The sequence below is a fragment of the Natator depressus genome, chromosome 9 (genome assembly GCF_965152275.1).
Source record: "Natator depressus isolate rNatDep1 chromosome 9, rNatDep2.hap1, whole genome shotgun sequence".
Lineage (NCBI taxonomy): Eukaryota > Metazoa > Chordata > Testudines > Cheloniidae > Natator > Natator depressus.
This window is the reverse complement of record NC_134242.1, coordinates 90,475,687-90,501,866: the sequence shown is the minus strand read 5'-3', so window position 1 is coordinate 90,501,866 and position 26,180 is coordinate 90,475,687. Positions and strand designations below refer to the sequence as shown.

Below are 26,180 nucleotides of genomic sequence, written 5' to 3'. Positions count from 1 at the left end.
TTGATTTTTACTTAATTTTACACAAACTTTATTTTTAACTACTTTCATTAACTTTACCACTCTATTGTTGCAGTGATCTCACTTATTTCATTTTGTATTTTAATCTAAATCTTATTGAGTGGAAATGAAATTCAACAAACTGGTTATATGCAACCCTGGTCTACTCTTGAATAGTATATACGAATATCAAACAGATAAGTCTAAAACATAGGACACACCCCAGAAATCCATAATTTGGCCGCAGTGTACAAACCATGCAGAAACTGTGAGGATAAAATAAGCATAATCTCTAACCTGGCATAGGAACTGATGGTGAATACATGCATGTATGCAGGTGCACACCCAGAGGTGTCTACTGGGATTACAGAGATTTGACCTTAATTTTATTATTTATATTCCGCTTGCATCTGCAGGCCCCAAATAAGATCAGAACCCCACTGTGCTAGTACATGCACATAGTGGGAGACAGTCCCTGCCCTAAAGATACAGTATAGCAATCTAGTTAGATTGTAATACTGTATCTCTATTACTGTGTGATAGTGTTGCTACAGAAGTCCCTGCCTAGACAACACTCCCATTGGTGTCAAGAGGGATTTTTCTTGAGAAAACCATAAAGAATGCAAATTTTGAACCATTATTTACATTAACACACATAGTCACACCTCTGTCTGCTTGTTTTATTACCTACTATTGTTACATGGAATACCTAGAGTTATTATAACTGTAAGATCAGGTGGGAGGGAAAGTTTTGTCTCCAATTTATTTTCTTTGTGCATTTGATGGCACTGTGTCAGAACCACTGTCCAGTTAATCTGTTTCTTCTGCTGTTTGTGTGGGCCTATTTGTGAGAAGAAAACATTTTAGAAAACAGGAAAATATGACTTTAAAACCACAAAAATTTGCAGAGGGACGTGGGAGTAGGTGGACTTCAGTGGTAACAGGATCACTTTTAACTACAGTTGTTCTTAAAAATAATTTATATAGTGTCACAAACATATGGGAACACTGGAGAATCAGGCCTGTGGATGCCATAGCAAATGATCTCCTTTGTATAGGTTCTTTGAACCATCCTAGAATTCCATGATAATTCACTATAAACATCAGGCTGGTTCATAAGAGATTAGAGAAGTTAGCCTTTTCCATTCAAATCTGTCGGACTTTTTCCATAAAGCTAAGGAGAGCGTCCCCACCTCCCCTCACAGCTTTACTGTGTAAATTCAGTTTCATGTGTTCAGGTTTTTATTCAGACTGTACTAGGCTGGTTTTCCCCAGTCCCCCAGGGTTTGGGCCCGCAGGTGTTCCTTGCAGAATAGTGATAATACTTAGCTCTTACATAGTGCTTTTTATCCATAGGTGTCGAACCATTTTGCACCAGGGTAAGTATAATCATCCCTATTTTACAAAGGAGGGTTCAGAGGAGGGTTCAGAGATGCCAGCCTTGTGGTAGGTACATGAGCCAACCTGCTTGCAGAGATCAGATGGTTCAGGACAAGCTGGAGAGAAGGCATAATGTGGCATGTCTTTTTATTGCTGCTGAAAAGGGATTGTCAGGAACTCACCTTCTCCATTGTGGAAGTCCAACTGTAGCATACATGCAGGAAGGCCTGCAGAGTGTGACTGCTTAGGGTCATGCAACTTGATCCAGTGCCACTCAAGTCAATGGAAGAGGATCGGGCCCATGTTGCACGTCAGGTGTAGTAGGGGGCCATAGACCTAGATTTCTCTTATGCTAAATCAGGCTGGAATCCTGTGCTGTTGCTGATCACTACACGGCATCTATAAAATGACGTTCTTGTGCGTGGAGTATTTACACATGTAAACTGCTTTTACCTTCTTAGACGGGCTTGTGGATGTCTGGGGCTTGTTCCTACAAACTCCCTCCTACCACATGCATTGTGTACAGTGAGTAGGTCACCTAGAGAAGCTAGCTCTACACCCGATAGCAAATGTTTGCAAGATCAAACCCATGGTTTGCATACGGTTGATTTATACAGTTTAAGTGGACTTGCAAGGAAAGATTTTTCTCCTCTTAAACAATAAAATGCTTCCGTTAGTGGATGTGCTAACTTGTTTGTATGCCATTTTCACAGGGATGTTTACAGAGTAATGAGAACTGGCTTTACGTGTTTTAATTGCTGTGTCCTTTTAGACCAGTCACAGTTTTCAAAAACCAGTTCTGATTTTCTGAAGTGGAGAGTGATTTTGTCACTGAATCATGCTGACATCAGTGTGAGTTTAATAAATTACCTTCTATTTTTTTTTGTTTTGTTTTTAAACATCTTCATCCTTCAGCTGGAGTTTGTTCCAAGCTGCTCTCTCTGGCAAGGTGCCGTTGAACCCATACACGTATTCTAGGTGATTTCTAATTTTTTTCAGCGTAACAATTTTAATTAAAGTTACACACACAAAAATACACAAAAAGAATGTTAATGTTGCAAAGTCAAGTACTCAAAAGTTAGGAAATGCCAGAATTCAGGTTGCCTGTGCAATTCATCCACCTTGTGCATATGCATGATAATCCAGGCTTGAATTACATGATCACATACAGGGTTCCTGCCTCATTCAGTGCACAGAGTGAACAGTTATTCCATTTTTTTAATGCTCTTTTTTACTTTGTGGCCCTAGGTTTTATGTACTGTACACTATCCAAACCCTGGTCCAAAGACAGAATTAATTAATTTCCTCGTGGGATTTTCTATGGTGCTTATCACTATGGTATTGGAGTACTTTACAACCATTAGCTGATTTATTTTCACAACACCCCTATGAAAGGGGAGGCTATTATTATCCCAATTATATACATGGAGAATGGAGGCACCAAGAGATTAAGGTCAAAATTGTCCACTACTTTAGGGTGTCACATTTCAGATGCCTATCCTCTGACTTTTCACAGCACTTAGCATTATGTGCTACTTCAGTTGCTGCGGAGTGCTGCAGCTCAGACCCAGAGTCTCAGGTCGGGCACCCTGCAAATGAGGAATACCCAATTAATGATCACCTGTGAAAAGGTTGGTTTAAGTGATTTGCTCAGCATCACATAGGAACTATTTTTGGCAGAGGCAGGGATAGAATCCAGTTATCCAGGGCAACATTCAGCTGCCTTAACCATGAGCCTCTCCGATATCTTCCTGTAATTCCCTGCCTCATTCACTGCACATCTTCCAACGTCTGTCCTTGGGACAGCAACCTCATTCACTACACACCCTGCATTTATATCCTTTCCTCCAAGACCTAAGGTCCGGCTCTTGTCCCCTCCGCATTAAAGTCAGGCTCCTCCTCCTCCTTCATCATGCTGCTTTGGCAGCAGCAGGTGGGCATTGAAAGTCCAGGGGGAGACAGTCTCCTTGCTCTGTTCCTCTAACTGGTACCACAGCAGGTCCTGGTAGCCAGGAGGAGCAGCTGGAGGGAAAGTCCTGCTAAACTTCAGCAGCCTGGGAGCATACACAGTGGCTCTGTGGGACTGGTGCATTCGCAGTCTCGTGGACATGTAGGAGTTGTGAGCAGCTGGAGCACACATGCAGCACTCTCTGAATCCGGAGAGACAATAGCTGCCAAACTCTAACAAGTCCACTGAGCATGTGCAAACTGCAGTTATTCAGAGGCTTATAACTTGGCCAGATTTGGATATTTTGGATGTCACTGGGACATCAAAAGGTACATCCCTGACACCAAGGCTACCCTCCCGCCAAATGTAAAGTCCCTTCTCCAAAGCATGGAGGTGCTAGAGCTTCTCAACAAAATGGCTGTAAGAAATTTTTTAACATGGCCAAAAAACTTGTTTTTCCCTAATCATATTCTCAGAAGTGGCTGAAACATTTTAGTTGTATTCTCTCTCTCTGCCTGCCCCCCCAACAAAAAACTGGCCTGAGGCAGACACCTGCTATGGACAACTTCAGCCTAAATGGTTAAAAATAGATAAAACTATAAGCAACTGAAAACAGGGTCTTACAATAGAAACTGTCAGATGACCTTAACTGTAAGTGGTGCTACCAGCTTATATGTGGCTATAATGTAGGCATGCTTGTCAATACAAATGACTGTTCACTCTACCAGAAGAAAGCACGTTGGTCCCTACTGAGGAGCTGTTTAAACTCATGGGCCAAATTCACTGATCTGAGGAAACACTTTGCAACAAAAATAATTTGCTCTTTAAACTCTGATTTGTGACTTACAAAGCAATGTCTTGTCTCAGATTTATAATATTTACCTAGGGTTAGATTCAGCCAGACTATTACATTTCTGTGCAGTGTAGGAGAATGGGGTCTAGTGTAATCGCAGCCTACTATAGAGAAGAGTAGCTCAGGCATGAGAAAGCTGGTACAGCAGGGGTTGATGACAGCATACAGGTTTTCATTTTGTTAATGTGCACGTCTTCTGGAATTTAATTTTTTCCACAGTGTCTTGGTCTAGGCAAGTCCTTCGTGGGCATCCAGCATTTAATTTTCCGGTGAATCAGGTCATCTCTTACAGAAACAAGTCCTGTGTTAACAAACAGAACATCTGGTTGCATGCAACGCTGAGGACCTACCTGGACCAAAAGGACTTGTGTGGAGTAATTACCAGCTGAGCTGTTCCTCACAATGACCTTTCCATCACACAAGTTTGTAAGCTTGAAAATAAGGGTGTGTTCTTGTTTCAGCTACTTGCCCTGCCACAGCTGTTGGATTTGGCCATTGATGAGTTATAAAGTTAAAGGACAGTCAAACAGTCCTTTTCAGTAATGAAAGGAGTGCAACCGAGATAAAACTTGGAATGAGGAGATCTGCTGTGAAGCTGTTGCGGAAACTATCAACTATCCGAATCAGTGTGGAGACACTTGTATTTAAGGGTCTTCTGAAGTAGAGTATAAAAAATGCTTAGAGGAATGGCTTATAGAAGAACATGATCATCCAGACCTCATCTGATACAACAGCATGTAAATCTTAATGTTCCATCTTATCTCTTTTCCCTCAAGAGATTGGTGCTGATAATTTTTAACCTTTAACTTGCCACTTCAAATCAAGCCCACAGTGATAGTGACTGAAAGTTCTTGTCACACAATAATTGCTCAATGGCTTAGGTGAAATAAGTCTTGGGCCCTGCTCTATAGGGCAGAAGTAAATCTCCTCAAACCACACACACCGTTAGCACTACGGGGCACCTTTGTTGGAAACTTTGAGGGAAGTCACGGACGGTGCAGAGATGGGATGGAATTTTCTTTTGTCCCTAGAGGTCATCCCTGTGGGTCAGGATTTGGGCATGTTGTTACCATGCTGTGCCTGGCTGGTAGATAAGGAGGCCTTCCGCTTCCAGGACTGTCAGCATGATACTGTTCACAAGCAATGCATTCACTTTTAAAAACTGGGCCCTGATCCTGCTTGGAGCTCCTGCACCTTCACAAAGCCCTACTGACTTCAGTGGGGCATGGAACCCTGACCTAGTGGAGACTGTTTGAACTTACCTGGGCTCAAGGCAGGCCCAGGAGTCTGGCTACACGGAGCTCTTTGCCAGATCAGGGCCTTAAGCTGTGGTGTTTTCTCACACTTGGAGCTTGTACCCTTATAGCATATCAAGAAACAAATGCAGCAAAGAGAAACACATTGCTACAGACTTTATTTGGCAGAGAATCAGTGAAGATAAAATGTTCTATGAGCTGTACTCCTGCACGAGTGAGTCATTCACTGGGATACAGTTGGGGTCAGGCACCTCCAAGAAGAAGAAATGTAAGTATTTGTGTTTCCAAAAAAAGCACAGTTTATTTTACTACAGTCAAAATAAGCTATGTTTATATCGGCTTACTTTTTAAGATAAAAAATAAAATTCACACAGATAACAGCAACACTGTGTGAAATATACAAGGGCAGAAGACTTAATTGACAAGTTATGTCCCAGAGAAAGAAAAATGAAAAATCAAAGATTATCTGCTATTCACCATATTTCCATTCAAGTCTGTTCTATAAATTGGGAGTGTGTGTTTTGGGAATCACATTATTTCAAAGTATCAAATTGCTGAATAAAGAAACCTCAAAATGTAATTTCACAAAAAGCAACATACCCAGTAGGATAATAGTAGCTGCTGTTTCTTTAATGAGGTTCTTTCCAGTTAGATCTTACAGTAAGAATGCAGCCATTCGCTTAAAATATTATTAATCACATGCATATTACTTCTGATACAGTATTAACATAAAATACAGTGATGAACCATAGCATTAGAAAAACGTTCCTTGTATAGCTATTAGCAATACTATTCCTGTAGACAAAAGCCTGGGAATAAAGATGTCCTGTTTCTGGGACAGACCTAGGAATGAGGGTAAATATGTTTAGTTTGTTAGTTACTGGGCCTGATTTTTCAGAGGTGCTGGGAAACCAGGCCTCCAAATGAATTCAATGTGATGTGAGGGTGCTCAGCAAGTTTGATGAGTGGCTCATGAATACATGGTGGTAATATTGCTATTCCGTGTAGCCGAGCACTGCACGCTACAAGTGTAGGTGAACATGTGATTGTATAGGGTGAAAGGACTCTTGTGTGTTAAAGTAATTCTCCCACAATATATTTAGTTTTTCTACAAAATACTAATAGTTTGCGACATTTAAATACGGAAGAAATTACACAAAAGAAGCTATGTACAAAAGAGGTGATGAGATGGTTTAGGCAGGGGATGAGACAAGTAAAAAATGGTGAATTTTGTAGGAGACAGAGAAATAGATAGGGCTCCTCTTCTTCCCTTTCATTGCGTCTGAGGCTGGGTTATTCAGGTTCTGAATACAAGTAAGTAGACATGATGGGTTGGATTTTCAAAAGCACTTAGGTGGCCAATTGACCAGTTGACTTTCTATGGAAATTAGGTGCTTTTGAAAATCCTATATTACAATTGTGGATAATCTCTAACAGGTTCCCATTTCATTTACTCTCCTTGTTGTTAAGTTTCCCACTCACTAATATCCTTACTTTCCATGTCCCTTCATTATAAAGTATCTAGCAATTTTAGTACAAGCAAGCATCCAAATCATAGAGCAGGGCAGCCTCCCACTGAATATTAAAGCAAGAGATCTCCTCATTGGACTGGATTGGTTACTTGGTGTTAAACGAGGAGGCAGAACTCATGAGTCCTTCCACTTTAATCATGTAATCTAGCTGCATATCTAGCCAGAGGCCTGTAGCAATAATTATTCTTCAGTTGTCTTAACAAATCCCTGCCACCACCTTTACGGTTTTGAATTATTTGACCTCTTCCTTATCTGCTGACTCAATAATAATTCTACTATTTGGAGACAACTTCAAAATCACTTTGGATAACTCTTCCAAAATCAGCCTTCACATCTAGGCCCTGACTGCAATAGGTCATACCCGTGCTTGCTACTATGACTCTGACACAATTTCCCTGATCACATGGACATTGATTTTTCACCCTATTGCCGTGTAGAGAGCTGTGTTTAAAAACCTGGCTAGGGGCCACCTACGGGGTAGACTATAGCCTAGTTTGGCTATTTATTATCATATAGTATGAGTATTGCAAAAGTGTCTAAGGGCCCCAGTGTGCTAGGTGCCGTACAAACACAACAAAATGATGATCCATGGCGGAAGAGCCTACAATCTAAGTAAGCAAAAAATCCCATGTCCGTCCTGGTCAATAAACCATGGTAGAATGCTGCTAGCACCAAGTTTAAAGAGCAGTTGCAGCTTGTATGGGTCTTAATAGCCTGATCTACATTAGGAAATCGACCAGTCGCTGAAAACGATTAAAGCCAGACGCTCATTACTTCAGCTCACACACCCACAAACCAGTAGGAGGTGTAACTTATGCTAACTGCCCCATGTGCCATTCTTGTATGCGGTGTTGTAGCCATGTCAGTCTCATGTCTCTCTCACCAACAGAAGTTGGTCCAGTAAAAGTTATTACCTCACACACCTTGTCTCTCTTACGTGACATCAGTCATTGGAGCTGATGGATCGTGAGCCCTGACATCAGACAATAACCTTTTGTTAGCCTGGCCCATGCCATGCGGCTGAAGCCAGGGAACAAAGATCAGTCCCTTAGCAGCACTCGTGTGTCACAATCATATTGCACCTTACTCACAGGCAAGGAAGAGATTAAAGAGAGTCTAAAAGATCCAACTTGTGCCACTTCATCCATCATCTCTGAATCTGGTCCTTTGCATAGGACTCCTATCTCTGTATAATGGGCCAAACCAAAACCCCAGATCAGAATACAGCTGAAGTTTGTGGCTTCAAAAATCTAGATTGCATGCTGATATCAGCTTTGCATATTGGACCCATTGTCAATGGATATTTAAAAAAAACCTAAAACATCCTGAATGCATCTGTTTCAGGGCAGGAAAAAATACAGGGGCAGAAGACCCTGATCGGTCTGCTTGTCCAGTATGCTTTATTCCATCTCCCCACCTGTCCTGTGTCCTTATCTCTTTATAATATGCAGTCCTGGGGCAGGGGCCTGGGTTTCCCTCTGTGTTTGGAAGACACCTAGCACATGCTGAGTATGCCAGTCATATTAATGCATCATGACCATGGGAAGGATGGGATGTGTGGGAAGAGGGGAGCTGCTAGTGAGAAGCATCGAAAGCCCTGGGGACCCACCTAACTAAACACAGAGCTCTCTTAAAAGGAAAAGGAGTACTTGTGGCACCTTAGAGACTGATAAATTTATTTATTTATTTATTTACTGCATGCATCCGATGAAGTGGGCTGTGGCTCACGAAAGCTTAAGCTCAAATAAATTGGTTAGTCTCTAAGGTACCACAAGTACTCCTTTTCTTTTTGCGGATACAGACTAACACAGCTGCTACTCTGAAACCTGTCAGAGCTCTCTTAGACATTACTTTGCTGATTATGGTTCTCCCTCCCCTCTCAGCCCTTACAGAGTGTTACTTTTTGCATCTCGCTGTATTTATTCTCTTCCGTATCCAGCTCTAATTAAAATTACTTTCTCTTCCAAAAGAAATATAATCCAATGGAAGGCAAACAAGCTGGTAAGTCATCATTTTTACCAGTTTGGCAATAAATGCATGTTATGTCTGGCACTCTCACCATCAAGTCAGAAACTGAATCAGCATCTGTTGTGGCAAAAGCTTCTTCTGAATGAAGAAAGAGAAGAGACAAAAAGAAAAGAGGCCAAAGAGAGGAGGAGGTTCTTTAGATACGGTGTCACTGGTAAACCTACCCCGCACAACTTCCAGTGTGCAACTTGCACTTATGTTGCAAAAGTAAAGCTGATCTGTTCCAGAGCCATTCATTCATACTGCTGTGCTGCTTGCAAGCCAGAAAACCAGAAGCCATCTGGCATACCAATTAATTGATCAAGGTCTCCCTTGAAGTTGTGCTTAGGGGAAACAGCCTGTTACAACACCCTAGGCAAGCTCTTGAGCTGACAAGAGATAAACCCCAGGCCTGAATTATTTTTAAAATCTCTAGCTTTGGGCTCAGGCCTGGAAGTCTGAGAGCTATCAACTCCCATTGAAGAACATGGGAATCGAGAGCACTCAGGACTTTATGGGCTCTTAGACAGTAAGCATTTGGGCTGTGATTTGCCAAGGTACTTAAGAACATATCTAACTTTTAAGATCCGATGCAGTGAGCTGTAGCTCACGAAAGCTTATGCTCAAATAAATTTGTTAGTCTCTAAGGTGCCACAAGTCCTCCTTTTCTTTTTGCAAATACAGACTAACGCAGCTGCTACTCTGAAACTTTTAAGCTGTTAGGCATGTGCTTAGGTACTTTGCTGAGCCTTTGTGACTAGATACGCTTTGCAGAATGGCTTGGATAGATAGCATACAGAAAAGAAAGATACTAACACACCAGTAGAAGCTGAGAGCAATGCCCTTATCCAAGGGTCATCTAAAGTGAGTGCTTAGCACTACTTTATGCCTTGTTTAAATGTTTGTTTGCAAAAAACCAACCAAACCAAACATATTTTCCCAAATCCCCGCAGAGTGTCCTTATTTGTGCTGTGTGACTTTCTCCACCTTGGGACGCCACCCTGACCAGCCACAGCAATTGGCATGTGAGGGTGACAGGCTGGCAAGGAATTTGATCTTCCCCAAAGTTCAGAAGTGTCTCGATCGATTAAGAGTTGGTTTGGGCCTTTCTCTTGTTGTTTAATTGTATTAAAGCAGAATTAACAGAGTCACAGATTTTTAGTTTTAAATTTAAATTTTCATGTTAAAGTTTCAAATGTACCTGATATGTGCATGTGGTGACAAATTAACTCTGTTAACTACCAAGACATTGCACTAGGCAAAGTGCATATAGGTTTCCTTATACAGAACAAACCTGACATGCAACAAAATGCCCTCATAAGAGGCTAATGGTGGAAAGCTGATGGTATGTGAATTCTTTCTTAAAGTGACTAGAGTGGAACCCAAAACAGCTTCCCAGTAAACAGACCTTTACCAGAACTGCAGTGGCCAGTTTACCTGCAGTGATGACAGTAGAACGGCACCTCTGTCATCTGCTAACTAACAAGGACTTTTCTTTAGCTCTGGCAATGGCACATAGGAGATTCCCCATTATCCCATCTCTTCTCCCTCTTGGAATCCTGTTGCTGTGGCTGAAGACAAAAAGAGGATGTAACATAGTGATTGTAAGGAGGACAAGTGCAGGTCTTTAATACATTTAGAAGAAACAATTTCACTTTGTAACGCTGAGCACATAGTGTTTGAATCTTGCTGTTTCCTGCTAGAATCCAAGTGATAGAGGAAGACAGATAAAGAGCTTGGCTAACAGAGTCGCACTGATAGAGCAATTAGACTGCTAGAATGTTATCTTACCCTCTGTGGCTAGATATCTTTCTGGTGTCTTGCAGAACAAAGAAACAGATCTATGTGTTGAGTATGAATTATACTATTGTATAAGGGGCTAGGTATTAAGACCCTTGAAGTGTTTATTATTCTTAAAAGTTGAGCCCACTTCTAGTAAATTTAAATATCTTGTATAGGTAGAGGGAAGCTTCATTATCAGGGCAATAAAAGTCCTTTGCACTGCACTGAAGGAGCTGCAGGATTTAGAGGACTTACATTCCATGTTACTGTAGACCTTGATCTGAAGCCCATTAGAGTGAGTGGAAAGACTCCCAAGGCCCTCTGAGCACAGTTTCACAGTCCACGGTAAGCAGGCTTCGCTGTACATTAAATATCTCTAGCCACATCGCATTTTTAAAGAAAAAGCATAGTTACAAAACTCATATAGGGCCTTTTTGGAAAGTCACATTTCAATATATGGGACAGATATTTCACCAACCCTAGGGATGAAGGAACATTTACGTAATAAGCCAGTTCAGAAACGTACACAATCAGTCTGGTACAACTAAATTGCCATTTAGTATCCATTTACCTGACATCCGAAAATCAGTTCATCAATCTGACATCAACGTGATGAACGAGTCCATGTCACTTACAGGAGCATTCTGGGAATTGTAGTCCAAACGACTTCACTAATTTTAAAGGGGGTGTAAAATCACTTTGAAATCATTAAAGTAATCATTGCCTGTTCATATATAGTTTCAGGATACTGTAGCTAAAATAAATATTTAAAAAATCATCAGATTGCCCTAAAATATAGATTACCTTGTGCAGACTTGTCTTGGGAGCTGGATGGATTTTGTTTTTGGCAGAGTCAGGCCCATATTTAATTGTTTTAACTGATAGCATTGTATATATTCTACAAATAAGCTAGCTTGCTGTGAGTTGCATGGAGTTATTTCATTCTAAAAGTTTGAATAAAAGAAGTTTGAATGGTTTATGATGCTCCTTGTTTGTTCTCGTCTTATATTCTATATATATCAGTTAATGTCTCATAAAGACTTTATTTAATTTGTGACCTTTGGCGTCTGATATTGCTAACACTCTGCCAAGTCACTGAAAGGCTTGTTGACAGAGGTTTATTATTCTTTATCCAAAGCTCTAGCAGAAGTCCCTCTATAGTAGGGAACTTATAGGATCAAATATTGAGACATCCCAGCAACTAGAATGCTAAAAAATGGAGCCCAAAGTATTAAAGTGTGTGGTATGTTTGATGGAGGAATTTTAGGAAGACAACAGTGCTATAACATATCTTTGTATTTTTATTTATTTTTGGTATATATCTATATATAGTCTTACAGTTGGAAGCACTTATTAAAGTGAATTGATTATTTAGCACTTGAAATCGATAAGATAGTATTTTATAGGAAAACTTCATTGATTTTCTATATTTGAACTTTGTCCTCAGTCCTGCAAAGACTTACATATTTAAATGTACTTACATTATTACTGTTATTTATTATTTGTATAGCGGCAGCTCTTAGGAGCCCCAGTCATTGACTAGGGCCCTGTCGTGCTAGGCTCTGTACAAGCCCAGATCAAAATGACAATCCTCGCCCGCCTCAAAGAGCTTAGCATAGCCCAATGAGTCATGTCACTTAAGTCATTTCCACACAGGATCAGATCACTCCGTCTGTGGAATGAAGATCTTTATTTTTTTCCTTTCCACCAGGTAAGGTAATAAAAAGAATATTTGCCATTTCTATTGAGCATGTGTAGAGAAGAGACACTTTTCAAACCAACCTTACATGTATAAAAAGTTTGGGTGCGATTCTCCTTGTTTCCACTAGTGTGTCTCTAGGCACCTCAGTGGAGTCATTCCTAATTACAACCCATGCACTTCAGTGGAGTCACTCCTGATTTACTCTGGGATGAGATTATGGGAGAGGAAAATTGGGCCCAGTGAGTCTCTAAAGTGAGAAAACCAAACCCAGCGCAGGGGAAGATGGATCAAACTTTCAGAACTGGTCAGTGGACAGTGCAAGCAAAGGCATCAAACAAGCCATTTGCATCTACTAGTAAGGGCCCTGTCCTTCCAATGCTTACCAGGCAAAATGTTAACTACCATGAAAACACTGGGACTACTCACAGCTGCAAGTTTTGCAAGATGAAGCCCTAGGTGCCCAGTCATACAAGCCCTCCAGGCATGCAGGACCAGGCAATTAGGCACTCAACTCTTATTGATTTCAGTGGGAGTTAGGTGCCTAACTACCTGTGGAGATCTGGGCCAAAATTCCCATTGGAGTTCTGCACTTGAGGCCTTACAGGATCAGGCCTGTGTGTGAACAGGGCCCCAACTGTGATGCAAAACCGCAATTTTATATATCCTAAACGATGTTTAAGTGGACTTCAGAAGCCATTAGGAACCTAAATGTTGATTTGCACTTGCAAAATGTTTCTGGTTAATGTTTGACTCTCTCCCTTGCTTTGAGCCTGCCAGAGCTTCCTGTGACCTATTTGAAATACCACTCTCCCAAGCGAAAATGTACCTCTTTTTTCCAGACTTACAAAGCTCACAAAAATAAATAGCCTAATTTGGCCAGTTAATAGCCCTCATCTGTGGCTTCTCTCAGCAACTAAGAGGCCTTTTAAACACACCACTTGCGATTGTGTCATTGAGGCCCTGCAGGATCCAAGCAAACACTAAACCAAAAAGAAAAAAAAATGCTTTATTTGATCTACATAAAAAAGGAAAAAATACTGACACTACAGCCCGGTTATATTTAATCATACAATTACTTTATTAAGAGCCCAAATCCTGCTTTCCTTAATCATCGCTCAGGCAACACTCCTGCTGCCAGAGTAAGGACTGCGGGATTTGATCCTAAAATAGGGCAACTGTCCCATTTCAAAAAGAGTGTATTTATTTTCGATTTTTTTACCAAGTCAAATAATTCTTTACTAAACTTTTTAAAAATTCTTGGCAACTTATTTTTAGTTTTTTTTTAATAATTAAAAGAAGTAAAGCAGTCACTCAGAAAACTAAAAACAAGTATATTATCCTTCTGATAACAGGGTGAACTGCATTGGTTTAGTCATGTTTTTAGGAGCCAGTCTGAATTCATTCGTGTAGCTCAGTATGTATGAGGGCTAGATGTTGCAAATGGATCTACCTTGCCATATCCCTAAGCCCACACTGAAGACAGATCTTTTGCAGGGTCTCTAGATCTAGCCCGCAAACAGATTCTGTAGAGACCAGCTGATAAAGAAAGGACATTGGGATAAATAACTTGTTTAAACTGATTCAGGACCTGTTTCCTGATCCAGCAAATGGACAGGACCATGGGTGCATGGACAGCCCTTATATCTAGCCATTAAACAGACAAGACTTTATCAAAGTAGATTATATACTTAGATGGCACCCCTATTTAAGTTCTGTGGTAATGGGCCACCTCACAATCTTTAATGAGTTTAATTTCATGACACCCCTGAGATTGGGGAGGATTCAAATGGGGCACAGACAAATGAAGGGACTTGGCCAAGCTCACACAGGAAGTATATGGTAGAGTAGGGAATAGAACCTGTATCTTCTGTGTCAGATACTCATGTCTTAGCTGAAGCCCCACTCTGCAACTCACACAACTGCAGTGATCCTATTACGTAATAGGGTTTGCCTTGATATGTTAAGTATATGCTGCAGGTGGTAGGGGAGGACAGCGAGCTGACCAATGTATATGGATTTCAGATAGCTGGTTTATACTCCTGGTTACAGCCGCAAAGCCTGAAATTTTATTATCTAAATCAGTAATATTTATATCTTGGTTCTACACAGAGGCACCAGTCTGGACTGGGACCCTGTTGTGCTAAGTACTGTACACTGCCAGAGTGGGACACAGTCCCTGCCTGGAAAAACTTACAGTTTCTTACCTTTATTTCTCCAGACAATATCATTACTCTAACGGACACCGAGCATTCTCCTGTTCAACGTCAGAGACCCATTCCTTGGTGCTGGCTGAAATGGCAGTATTAGCACATGGCTCTACACAAGTGGGAAGAACAGACCTAAAACTAGCCAAGTCATATGTTTATGTTAAGATTGCCAGCTTCATGGAGTGTCATTAAACTTCATGCAGGGTTTTATAGTACAACATCTGGTGATATATGGCTTTATTACTAAGATTGAATAGTGAGTGTGACTAAACAAAAGCAATGGAAAAAACAGACAAGTTAATGAAACGTCAAAAACGCATAAATGGAAACTATAGCCAAAGGAAAGTGGCTGCACCTAGCCCCAGGAAGAGCCTAGATTAGTGAAGGTCCAGCTCTTTCATTCTACAGATCACCTCATAAGAAAAAGATGCTTTGCCCATCCCCTATAACTTCCCATCCCCAATATGTGGTTCATAAACTCTTTCATTCCACACACCACTAGGAAAGACTTTGCAAACCACTGATGATCTAGAGACTACAGGTTAAGAACCCCTAGCCTGAGCCTCACCAGCTTTTCTCTCCATAGCCTACATACTCTCAGGCCAAGAGCTATATATACCTTCCTACAGGGAGCCCTCATTGGTATAATCCCACCCCTGGGAGGGGCTGACTCTTTAAAAGCATTGCTCTTCCGTTTCAGCTTCCTTTTCCTACACTCATGCAGACCCTGACGGATGCTATCAGTCACCAGAACCAGGTAAACTTAAACCAGGGAAGGAATGGAAAAAAGGGATTGAAACAAGGAACTTCCCTCCAGGTCTAGGGGCTTTTTGTGGTTGAAGATGGTGACTGCTGTTAGAATACAAGCCATCTATCTAGCCAGTGCTCTGACTCAATTTAGTAGAGGAGAATAGAAGGAGAAAAGAAAGGAATAGAAGAAAACCAACCAAAATCTTTATCCGTGGAGGCCTCTGAGAGACGGGCACTTCAGGCTCGGCTTTCCCAGCCCCGAAATGCAGTTTGCAGGTGTTTATTGGCTTTTCTGGGGTTTGTGTAGCAGCACACAGATGCTTTGTGGAATCCATGCTGCGTTTTAGGGTAATTAATTTCACAGACTTCTCAGCAGACGGCACTGTATGTAATCTCCACATGCAGGCAGGAGAGTAGTGGGTAAGAGGTCCGTGTTCTGCTGTGCAAATAATCTGAAAAGCTGCAGAAGCTAAGCAGGGCAACAGGGCTGTTTTGTAACATATGCTAATATCTAAAGGTATAAATATATGAGAGAAGGTGAATGTCAAAAGAATGGGCAATAAGGGCTCTGCTAGTGGTCCAACCCCCTTCTGGAGAAGGAAGACTTGTACAGTGATGTAGGGGCAACTTCTGAAGTGCAGGCATTCTTGACTGACCTACTGAATAAAGATTTTCAAACAGGATCTACTGGAAGCAGCACAGTGGGACCTCAGGGCCAAGAGCAGAAGGGGAACTCCACTGTGTAGGCAGCCACCAGCACTGGGTGTGAGTCAGAAAGAAATCAAGCAGGGAATGAGAAGTTGTAGAAAAACTCCTCAACATGCTGGAGGCGCTGAATTCTCAAAGTCCCTCATAAAACCTGTCAGACCTGGAGAAGCATTTTTGAGCTCTGTCAGAGTCCACACAGGAATGTTTGCAAGCACAGGGACAGGATTCCACTTATTTTTCTCTTTTAGTGTTGATTTTGAGGTTCCCTCTGACCTTGTCTTTCACAGTCAGCCATTGGGGACCAGTTTTCTTTATCCACACAGTTGTTCCTCATAATCTTCCTTCTGACTCCCACCCAGGAACACAAGCAGCACTTAGAACAATTAACGCCTAACTCTCTTAATATCCTATCACTTACAAGGTAGTTGGTTGCTAGGGAACCAACGGAATTTCTCCTTCTCTTACAGCATATTTACTAACAAAACCAACATTTTATATTGACGGGAAAGGAAAATAATATACTCTCGAGCAGCGGTGAGTTATTACGGATCTCTCCTACAATCCAGCTAGCACTGAATTATGGTACCATAAACAAACACACCTGATATAACTGCAAATGCTGCAGGACATGTAATACATTGGCAATATATTTAAAGTGAGAAAATCCCATTTTATTCTGGGGGTGGAGGGGAAGTAGAGAATTACAACAACAAATTGACCAAAGTTTTAGGATGAAGAAGCAATGTAATTCTGTCAGCTTGACTGGAACAAAGCTATATGCAGTATGAGGAAGATGAGAGCAGGACCAATGGTTCATGAGGTAAAGTTACAGGGCCTGATTCTCTCACACTGGTATAAATCAGGAATTACTCTGCTGTGTAACTGGTGTAACTAAGAGGTGCAAGTGATAGTATAACCATAACATATAACATTAGTGCTCTATATTGGCTACCTCTTCGCTTCCAGGTGTAATTCAAGGTAATAGTTATGATAATTACAGCAGCGAATGGTCTAGGATGTAGTTAGTGGGAGATGAAGTCTCTTAGGAATGTCCCATTGGGACTGTTGAGATCTGCTCAGGTACTTTTGATATTGATTGTTGGAGCAGGGCATGCTCAGTTGAAGGCTCTCACCTGCTTCCCCAGTGGCAAACTTTGGTGAGCTTGAGTGCACACTCAGGTAAGAGCTTCCTGATGCAGTAAGGTTTTAACTGATGGTGTCTAATTCAAGGCAATTTTTGGTACTTCTTGATTAGATCACTTTCTTATCTAATGGTGTTTCGTATCAGTTCTGTTCTGTTATTTTTTGTTTAGTGGTGCCTAGTTGTCAAAGGATAAGTGTTGGAAATATATATATATATCTGTAAGATGCCAGTTGGAGATCCATAAGCTGCAACAGACATAATATTGTGTGTGTGTGAGTAAATTGCAAAAATTAATTTCTCGGCTGTAATGTTTACTAACACTGAGCATTCAAAATCTGGAAAGTCCAATGCTTAAAGTTTATTCACAATGTTAGCTGGGTCAAGTTGTGCAGACCATGTATTTTATAGAAAACATTCATTATAAACCTAGTACATCTAGGTTTACTAGAGATGGGCCCAAACAAAAATACAGGGTATGAATGGCCCCACACTTTGGAATATGTGGATCCAAACTTGTCTATAATAATGAGCCAAACCAAAGCCTCAGAAGAGAGAACCCCTGAACTTTGAGAAAATGTGACAATTGATCCCAATTTTGCTGATAATCTGCAGTTCAACATTTAACAAGGAAAACAGGAATAAAAACCACTGCACATGTGCAAGTCGTCTGAGTTAACCTTGTGGGAGAGAACATTCTCTACCACTTCTGGGTGCTGTGTTTCTCAGACTCATCACTGCATTCACGTTAATTTTAATTTTAAGTAACATCAGAGGGAAAATATAAAGCTCAGAGCTCTCCCATTTTCAGAGCATACAAGCCCGTTCTAAAATGCCTTCAAATGGAGCTGTTCAGCTGACAGGCTTCTGATGATTTTGTTTAGAAGAGCTCAAAAGTTCCTTTAATTACAGCCCAGCTGCCGTTCCTTGTAAACTCTGAGCATCAGACCTATTTTGCTTTTGAAGCAAACAAATATATCTTTAACTGAGATTTCACCAGATAACCTGCTTTCAGCTATCTTTAAAAATATGTCCCAAAAGACGTATAGTGATGGGGGGAGGAACCATTATTTGAAATCCTTTTAACAAAACTCATCTTTAAATATACGGAACCAATCTTTTTTTAAAACTGGGCTTGTTTCATAAGTCTCAGTGAGAACATTTGAAGTTTATAATTGCAGCCATTTGAGTTACTAGTATGCAAGTGTAAAATTTCTGCTTGGAACACGTGGGATCAGAGAGGATAAGGGGGAAATATCTGATTGTTTATGCCCCCAAAACTCAAAAATTAGCTGACCTTAAATATTTTTCTCAGACTTTTGAATTTGCTCAAACTTTGTGCAGGAGGGAATAAATCACCTTTGAGCTAAGACCAACATTGAACACTCCTAAAAGGAAATTATTTGAGAAAGTTATGAGTAGCTGAAAAGGGAGAACAGAAATTGCATTTCAGACTTAACTATGGCATCTGCTATTGGCAGCCCTTGTTATAATCACTAATAGCAAAGAGAACCTCTGTAACTTCCTTGCTACATTCTGATGCTTGATTTGATGATGCAATCAAAGCCTGTGAAAACAGTGTTTGGTATGAAAGGAGCAATTATTCAGTGACCCTGATGAAGCAGGGGCATGAAACTTCACCTACATAACATATATGCAGTTCATAATCAGCTGCGTTGTTTGCTCAGATGCCTGCCCCTGATAAAATAGCCCTGTGTAATCACACGAGATACTCCTGTTAAATGTAGAATGTCGTGGACATCTATCACGTAACCAGTCGAGATGACCACCTGCAGTACCAAAGGAAACCTACAGACCTACTTGCTTTGATGGTGGATATATGGTTCAGGCTTTCACAATGCTCTTCAGCTATAGACACTGCCAGACTGGATCAGACCTGAGAGCCTTCTAGCCCAGTACCATGTCTGACGGTGACTGGAACCAGAGAATGAACTCGGTAGTAGACAGGTGTGGGGGTAATCTGCCCCCTATATTAGATTTCATCTTAATCTCCAATGATTAGAGATTTACTTAACTCTGCAGCAAGAGGTTTAATATCCCTTTCAGAATGGAGGGCAGGTCCATCAATGGTCATTAGCCAAGATGGTCAACGATGCAACCCTGTGCTCTGGGTGTCGCTAAAGTTCTGATTGCCAGAAGCTGAGACTGGATGACTGGGGATGGATCACTCGATAGTTGCCCTGTTCTATTCATTCCCTCTGAAACATCTGGCATTGGCCACGGTCAGTAGACAGGAAACTGGCCTAGATGGGCCATTGGTCTGACCACAAAAGACCATTCTTATGTTATTAATTTTTTGTTGGCATTAATTTAACTGTATATTCTTGTTATCTATAGAAATGTTCCATTCCTTTTTGAAACTTGCTAAATTCTTGGCCTCAGTGTATTCTAGTTAAGGCAGTCTTCACAGATGGATCCAGGCCCGCCAACGGGGGGGCCAAAGGGGGCAATTGCCCCGGGGTCCGGGCGATTTAAAAGGGCCTGAGGACTGTGGTAGCAGTGGCCGGAAGCCCAGAGCCCTTTTAAATCAGCTGGGTGGGCCGCAGGGCTCCTGGCGCGCGCAGGAAGGTACCAGCAGTGGTGAAGACAGCTCGGCAGTGCAGCCGGCAGCTCGCTGGGCACCAGCCAGCACAGGCGCAGTAGTAGTGTCGTAAACCTCAGCCGTCCCTTTCTAGGGGGCCCATTGACTGTTCTGCCCCGGAGCCCGGAATTGCTCTCGGCTGGCCTGGATTGATCCATTTGCCCCGTTGCAGTGGAACTTTGGCATTTATTTTGTGTCGCTCCCTTGGTTGAAGTAGAGGGAGCAATTGTCCAACTCCTTTGCTATGGCAATGGAAAATCCTACTTCGCTTTCCTCCACCGAACAGGCTGATTGTCTAATCCACATATCCAGCCAGACGGTCAAATGTAGGAGGTATCCTTTACATTCATCTGATACCTGTGGCAAAACAAGAACAGTCCTTGGGAGTTTTGCTGGTATAAAAATTTGAGAATCAGGTCCTTCACCCACAGTATTGATGGCTGCAGTGTGCCTTGCACAGAGCCTCATTAAGCTCCCCTGAGAGTCAGGCAGAAAGTTTTGGGGTCGGGGGGAGGAGCAGATGTTGGAACTGGAAGCATCTGTGACAATTTGGAGAAACAGCTGGAATTGGGCATTTGCAGGGAGTGTGATGACAGCACCAGGACTCCCATGACAAAAGAGGGTCTGGAGGAGTGTTAATAGAGAGCTGAGCAAACAGCAACAGTGTCAGGGAAGTGTCAGGGAGGAAAAGAGGAAAGGAAAAGGGAGAGAGAAGACAGGCTGTGGGGCCTGTCTAAAAACACAGATGTGACCTAAAGCCTGACCTGCTTAAATATGCAAGTAAAACTGTGTATTCTTTCTCCTCCAATGAGTTAATGCTTCTTCTCCATTGACCAGGCAGTCCGATCTTGTGAAGGGTAAAGGGGTCCTATGTGTGGTACTAGCAATACTAAGCTCTCTGGGGGCCACAGTCATGACTAGCAGACTTAGGTGACTTTGGGTCATCTGTGCCTTCTGATTTGTTGGCAGCACTGCACAGCCTTGTAGTCCTTACCTTGGGATTTCAAAATTTGGGATTACAAGGAAAGGGGAGTGGTTGCAATTTTATTATTTGCTTCTTGTTTGAAAACTTGTGCTTATACTAAGGAAAAGAGACGGACAATATAAACATTGTCTAGAAACAGAAAGTTTCCCCTGCAAGTGAGAGAGGCCCCTGTCATGTTAACTAAGGACTTGTCTAAAACCTGGGAAGTAAGTCCCCCCCCACTGCAGTTCCCACTTTATACTTGTGCAGCACATCTGCTCTGGGGGTTTGCATTTGTGCTACTGCTCTGGGGCAAAAATCCCTAATGCAGGCATGTGGAGTGATACGCTTGCTCTTCCACTGCTGTTCAAATAGTGATGTCTGTTTAATAGGAAGAGGCATGTAACCGTTGTCACTAGAAGACTGTGGAGTAGGAGAGGTGGTGGGAGTGACAACTGGCTGTGGCAGTTTATTTAGGCGTAACCAGGGGTGGGGTGGAGGATAAAAAGTGGCTGAATGATTTACAAGCATAAATCCCATTGACTTTCAGTGGGACTTGTGCTCCTAAATCACTGTGGTGCTTTTGCAAATCCCATCCGAGTGAAACAGGTATTGATACGCTGAAAATAAATGAGGTTAAAGAGAAGTTTGTAAATCCGCTTCCTAAGCAGTTTCTGTTGACTTCTCTCATTTTAAAGCATACCATACAAGCTCAACTGCGTTTCACTAATTTGTCCTATGAAAACTGGCCTCTCAGAGGATTGCATATATGGTTGGTTTTCTCTCCTCTCTCTCACTTCAGCACCTGCCCTGTGTGAAACCTGGCTAGTAGCCAGCCAGTGGCGACAGTGTTTGCAGTGACTTAGTGCCTGAAAATATCCTTTAACTCTTACTCAACACACCTGCACAGCCACATCTTTCCTGTAGTTGCTATTGTGCAAATTCATTCACTTTCAAGGTGCCCGCAGGAATTGGCTCCTAGACTACACGCCGCGTTCGGCACTTCTGAGCCGTTCCTTTCGGTGATTTTTCAACGGGAGGAGAATTCCTCAAGTCTCGGACTCTTCAAGCAACTGGTTGATCATATGATTCCCCTGATGCCAGCCAGGGCCTGGCTGCAGGTTTCAGGGGGCCTTTCAGATGAATGGTGTGCAGCCCATGCACCTGCCTGCAACCTCAGCAAATGTGTGTGTAAACAGCAGCCAACTGAGGAAAGCGTCCATAGCAGCCTATGAAAATCCCCCTAACTAAAACATACCGGACGAGGAATAACGAGGGAGCAGCATTAATCTTCTCGAGGTTTATTTTAATGATTTCCTCTCGACTAGAAAATTAAGCTTTGCCCTCTAAATAGGCCAAATCCTGCTCCGAGCGGAGTAGATGGGTCTTTGGCTGGAGTAGGGGAACCCAGGTGTCATAGGCTCCTGGCTGGCAGTGGCAGCTGGGGCCTTTGATAGGAGAACGGCTGTGTGAGAAGCAGCAGCATAATGCTTGGGACATGCAAGTTGTGTGGTGACCCCTCAGTGGCCACAGCTCTGGGCTTGGGTGCAGCATCAATAAAGTAATTATAGGGGGTGGGGAAAGCTAGCAGGCAGACGAAAGGAGTTCGAGCGGTGGACCCTCCTGGGGAGAAAGGGGGAGTGGATTCTCTGGGTTGGATGAAAGGAAGAGGTGGACTGAAGCATCCACCTGTTCCTCGTGCGAAGGAAAATACAGGACTCGGAATGAATACAGAGATGATTATTTACTGAGGCTGCTGGACACAAGCAGCACACTGAAGTCCTCTTGTCTCTCTAGCTTGACGCAGCATGGGATGCCTCACGTGGCCATGCAGAGTCCCCCTACATTCTGGCCTGGACGATGCAGTCATGGAAGGGGCGGCTTACTACATGACACTTCCTTGGTGATTCTTGCACCGGGTGAGACTGGCACGGGATTGAAGCTGGAGCTGGGAGAACAGGAGTGGGTAGGCGGCCTCTTCCCACAGAGGCTGGCGTGTGGGAGCGTTGCTATAAGAGGCAGTCGTTGGTCTTGTGAACAGTGGGGCTGTGGGCTTTCAGCGACACCTGCAGCTGGGGCTGGGCATGGCGGGGGGCGGAGGGGATGGTCACAGAAGATACAGCAACAGTCAGCTCCAGCATTTCCTCCCAAGAACAATAAAATGGGGATGTTTGGGGTGGAGGTTTAGGCTGAGGCTTATGTTGCATTATTGTTTCTGAGTTAATGAGGGCTAATTCCTCACAGGGGTGATGAGTTTGGACACCAGAGTCTGCGTTCTCCATCAAGGACTCAACTCGCTCACGATGACAACACTATTAACTAAATCACACAGAGCCAGGCCAAAAATAGAGAACAGACTACTCCACAAATGAACTCTAATCTGCTATTGCTATATTCCTAGCCGGTAGAGATCCCTTCCCAGCTTCACCTATTCAGAACTACTGAGCGTTACACATTTGTTGGCCCACTGGCCTGCAATGCTTACCACTACTTACCCTTTTAGATTAATTACACCCTTTATAACAGCTCTTGCAGCCTCATGTTTTACAGTGAAATGTGAGACGGTATGAATAACCCTAAGAGCATCAGGCAGTGGCACTCCCACACAAATATTGTATAAAAGGGAAATGTGTGCCTACCAGCCCCCCATTTAAATGTATGGTGATTACTTCCACACGGTAAACGAAAAAATCCCACAGCCTTCCTTTGAGACGTTTCTAGTAAATTAAAAGGGTCAAGGCTCACAGGTGGGCCCCCAAACCTGTCCTCTCACCATAGAGGAATGAGACTTTAGCTTGCCATTCCCAGGCGCACACAAAATACCGGGTGGGATACAGTACAACTGCAATGAGACTGGGCATTATAATACTGGGGTAAATGAAGCCCTCTATTCAAGTTCAGGCTAGATATGGCTGAGACAGAAATCATGCAAGCTCACCTCTAGTCTGCTCTACGAATGCCTCTCCATCTTCTTTATCCTGTGTTTGACTAGGCCACCGTTTTCCAGGTAAAAGTCAGCATAAATCTGTGTCTAAGTGATTAATTTTGTACTTAGCACTGTAACTGTTTTGAACAAAGACTGCCAACTGCGTCAGATGTGGTGAGGCTTGTATGAATTATTTTTTCACAAGGAGCACAGACCTTGAACAGGTTGTTAAAACATCGCCAGAGATTAAAGGCCACTGCATTACTCTGCATTTAGACTTTTGGAACATCAGGCTTGTATTTGTGTGTGCACGTGTGCTTTTACATTCAGTAAGTGTATGAGTAACTGAGTTGTATGTATGTGATAAAGTGTGTGTATATGAAACATACATGCTAGGTGCCTGATCCTGCTCTCATTGAAATCAATGGCAAGTCAATGAGAAAAAGATCTGGCTCCTAACAGACAAAGCAAAGCAGAAATATAATAGTGCAGAGTACTATGCACATGTGTAATGCTCAGTAGTTCTGAACAGGTGAAGTTGGGAAGGGTTATCTACTAGCTAGGAATATAGCAGTAGTGAATTCTAGTTAGAGGCTACGTCTACACTGTGTGCCGCTGTAAGATCTTCCATTTAGCCGCTCTTTGCTCGTAGGAGAGAGCTCTCCTGCCTGCAAAATAAAACCACCCCCAACGAGTGCGGGTAGCTTCGTTGGCGGGAAAGCGTCTCCCGCCAACAAAGCGCTGTCCACACCGATGCTTTTCATCAGTAAAACTGTTGTCAGTCAGGGTTGTTTTTTTTTCACATCCCTGCCTGACAAAAGTTTTACTGACAAAAGAGCAGTATAGCTTGTTCTGTATTTTTGGCCTGGCTCTGCAGTGATTTAGTTAAGTGTTGTCATTGTGAGCGAGTTGAGTTTTTGATAGAGAACACAAACTCTGGTGTCCAAACTCATCACCCCTGTGGGGAATTAGCCCTCATTAACCCAGAAACAATAACACAACGTAAACCTCAGCCTAAACTTCTCCAAAAGTCACCATTCTTAGACTTCACCTGTAGGATCTCCTCTGTCCTAGCTCTCTAAGCTCCCATCAAGATATTACGAGGAAACAACTGGATTCAGAGCAGTAGTTGCATCCAGGGTTGTAGCATCCAGAGTGACCCTACACTGGCTCTCAGTCTCCTGTCCTGTTATATAACATTGGGCTTCAAAGTTATCACCCATGGAGCTGAATGAAGAAGTTCACCTTGACCTTGCCTAGCCACATTGTGGTAAAAACTACAGGCCCTTGTCTTCACTAGGATTTTACAAGGAGATAGCTAACGTGCATTGGTTATCTTGCTGTAAAAGAACACCTTTGGTTTTTTTGGCAATGAAGGTGTATCCAAAAGGGAAGCAGTTGATGTTCCACTGTGAGAGTTCCTCCAAATGGGTAGTTTTGGGTCTCTCTCTCTTTCAACCCCTTGCCAGCTGATTTTGTGGCTGGGAATAAATCCCAGGGTATAACAATAATGTCCAGCATATGACAACCAGGGACAGTGTATATGTAACCCAATGGAAAACAGAAGAGCTGATGGAGAGACAGAAAAAGAATGAAAGAGAAGAGCTAGAGCCAAAGTCTGCAATGTTCACAGTGAGACCAAATCATTTTGTCATTTCCATATAACATCAGGGAAGCAAAATGTTGAGAAACATTCCTCCTTGCTGAATTTTTGTCTGTGATCATTGTGCATAGCCGTGGGGGGAAATCTGCTAACAACGCTGGATGCTGTGGGCTAATTAGACTTAAATACCTACAGTCACAGGCTTTCCTTACTTTCACCTGTGTAACCCCTTTGACTGTAGCGAGGTTCCACAGCAGTGTGATCAGAATTTTGACATGGATGTGTTAATTACAGGACAACATGCCAGAGTTTCCCACTATATATGGGAGTTTATGGATTTTTTTTTTTTTAAAGCCTAATATACCATACAGCTGTCGATGACCTGAAGGTGTGGTGTGCTTGGTGGGCATAAAGGAAGGGCTGGGTAAGCCAAAATTTGTTTGGCTTTCTGTTGTTGATCTTTTCTTTATCTTTCTTTGTCTTCTCTCTTAGTGTTTTGTTGGTTGATGGATAAGAAAACAACTTTTAGGTGAAGACACAAACTATAAGAGATTTTGGGTTACTTTATTAAATACCTTCCATTGCAACAAGTAAATCTTTAATCAAGAAAAACCTGTATTGATTTCAGTGGGAGCTTTGACAGAGGATGGATTTGGGCCCACAGACAACAGTCATGGGTTTGGAGGAAAATTTGCCTTCAAGCTTGAAATGGGTTTGTAAACCTAGAAAGTAGGCTGGGAAGTTTGCAAAATCTTTAAGTACGCCCACCTCTCGGGTTTTCTATGGCAAAGTTACACTTGCATGTTAACACACCACATAGTA

General features: G+C 42.4%; 1 long non-coding RNA gene across 1 annotated transcript in view; it reads left to right on the top strand.

Annotated features, from left to right (window-relative positions):
- Window positions 1–5,622: 5,622 nt before the first annotated feature.
- Window positions 5,623–26,180, top strand: part of LOC141993630 (uncharacterized) — a 29,801-nt gene continuing 9,243 nt past the window's right edge. Inside the window, exons 1-2 of the long non-coding RNA XR_012640915.1 lie at window positions 5,623–5,702; window positions 8,937–8,967. This is a non-coding gene — a long non-coding RNA (uncharacterized LOC141993630). The remainder of the gene's footprint in view (window positions 5,703–8,936; window positions 8,968–26,180) is intronic.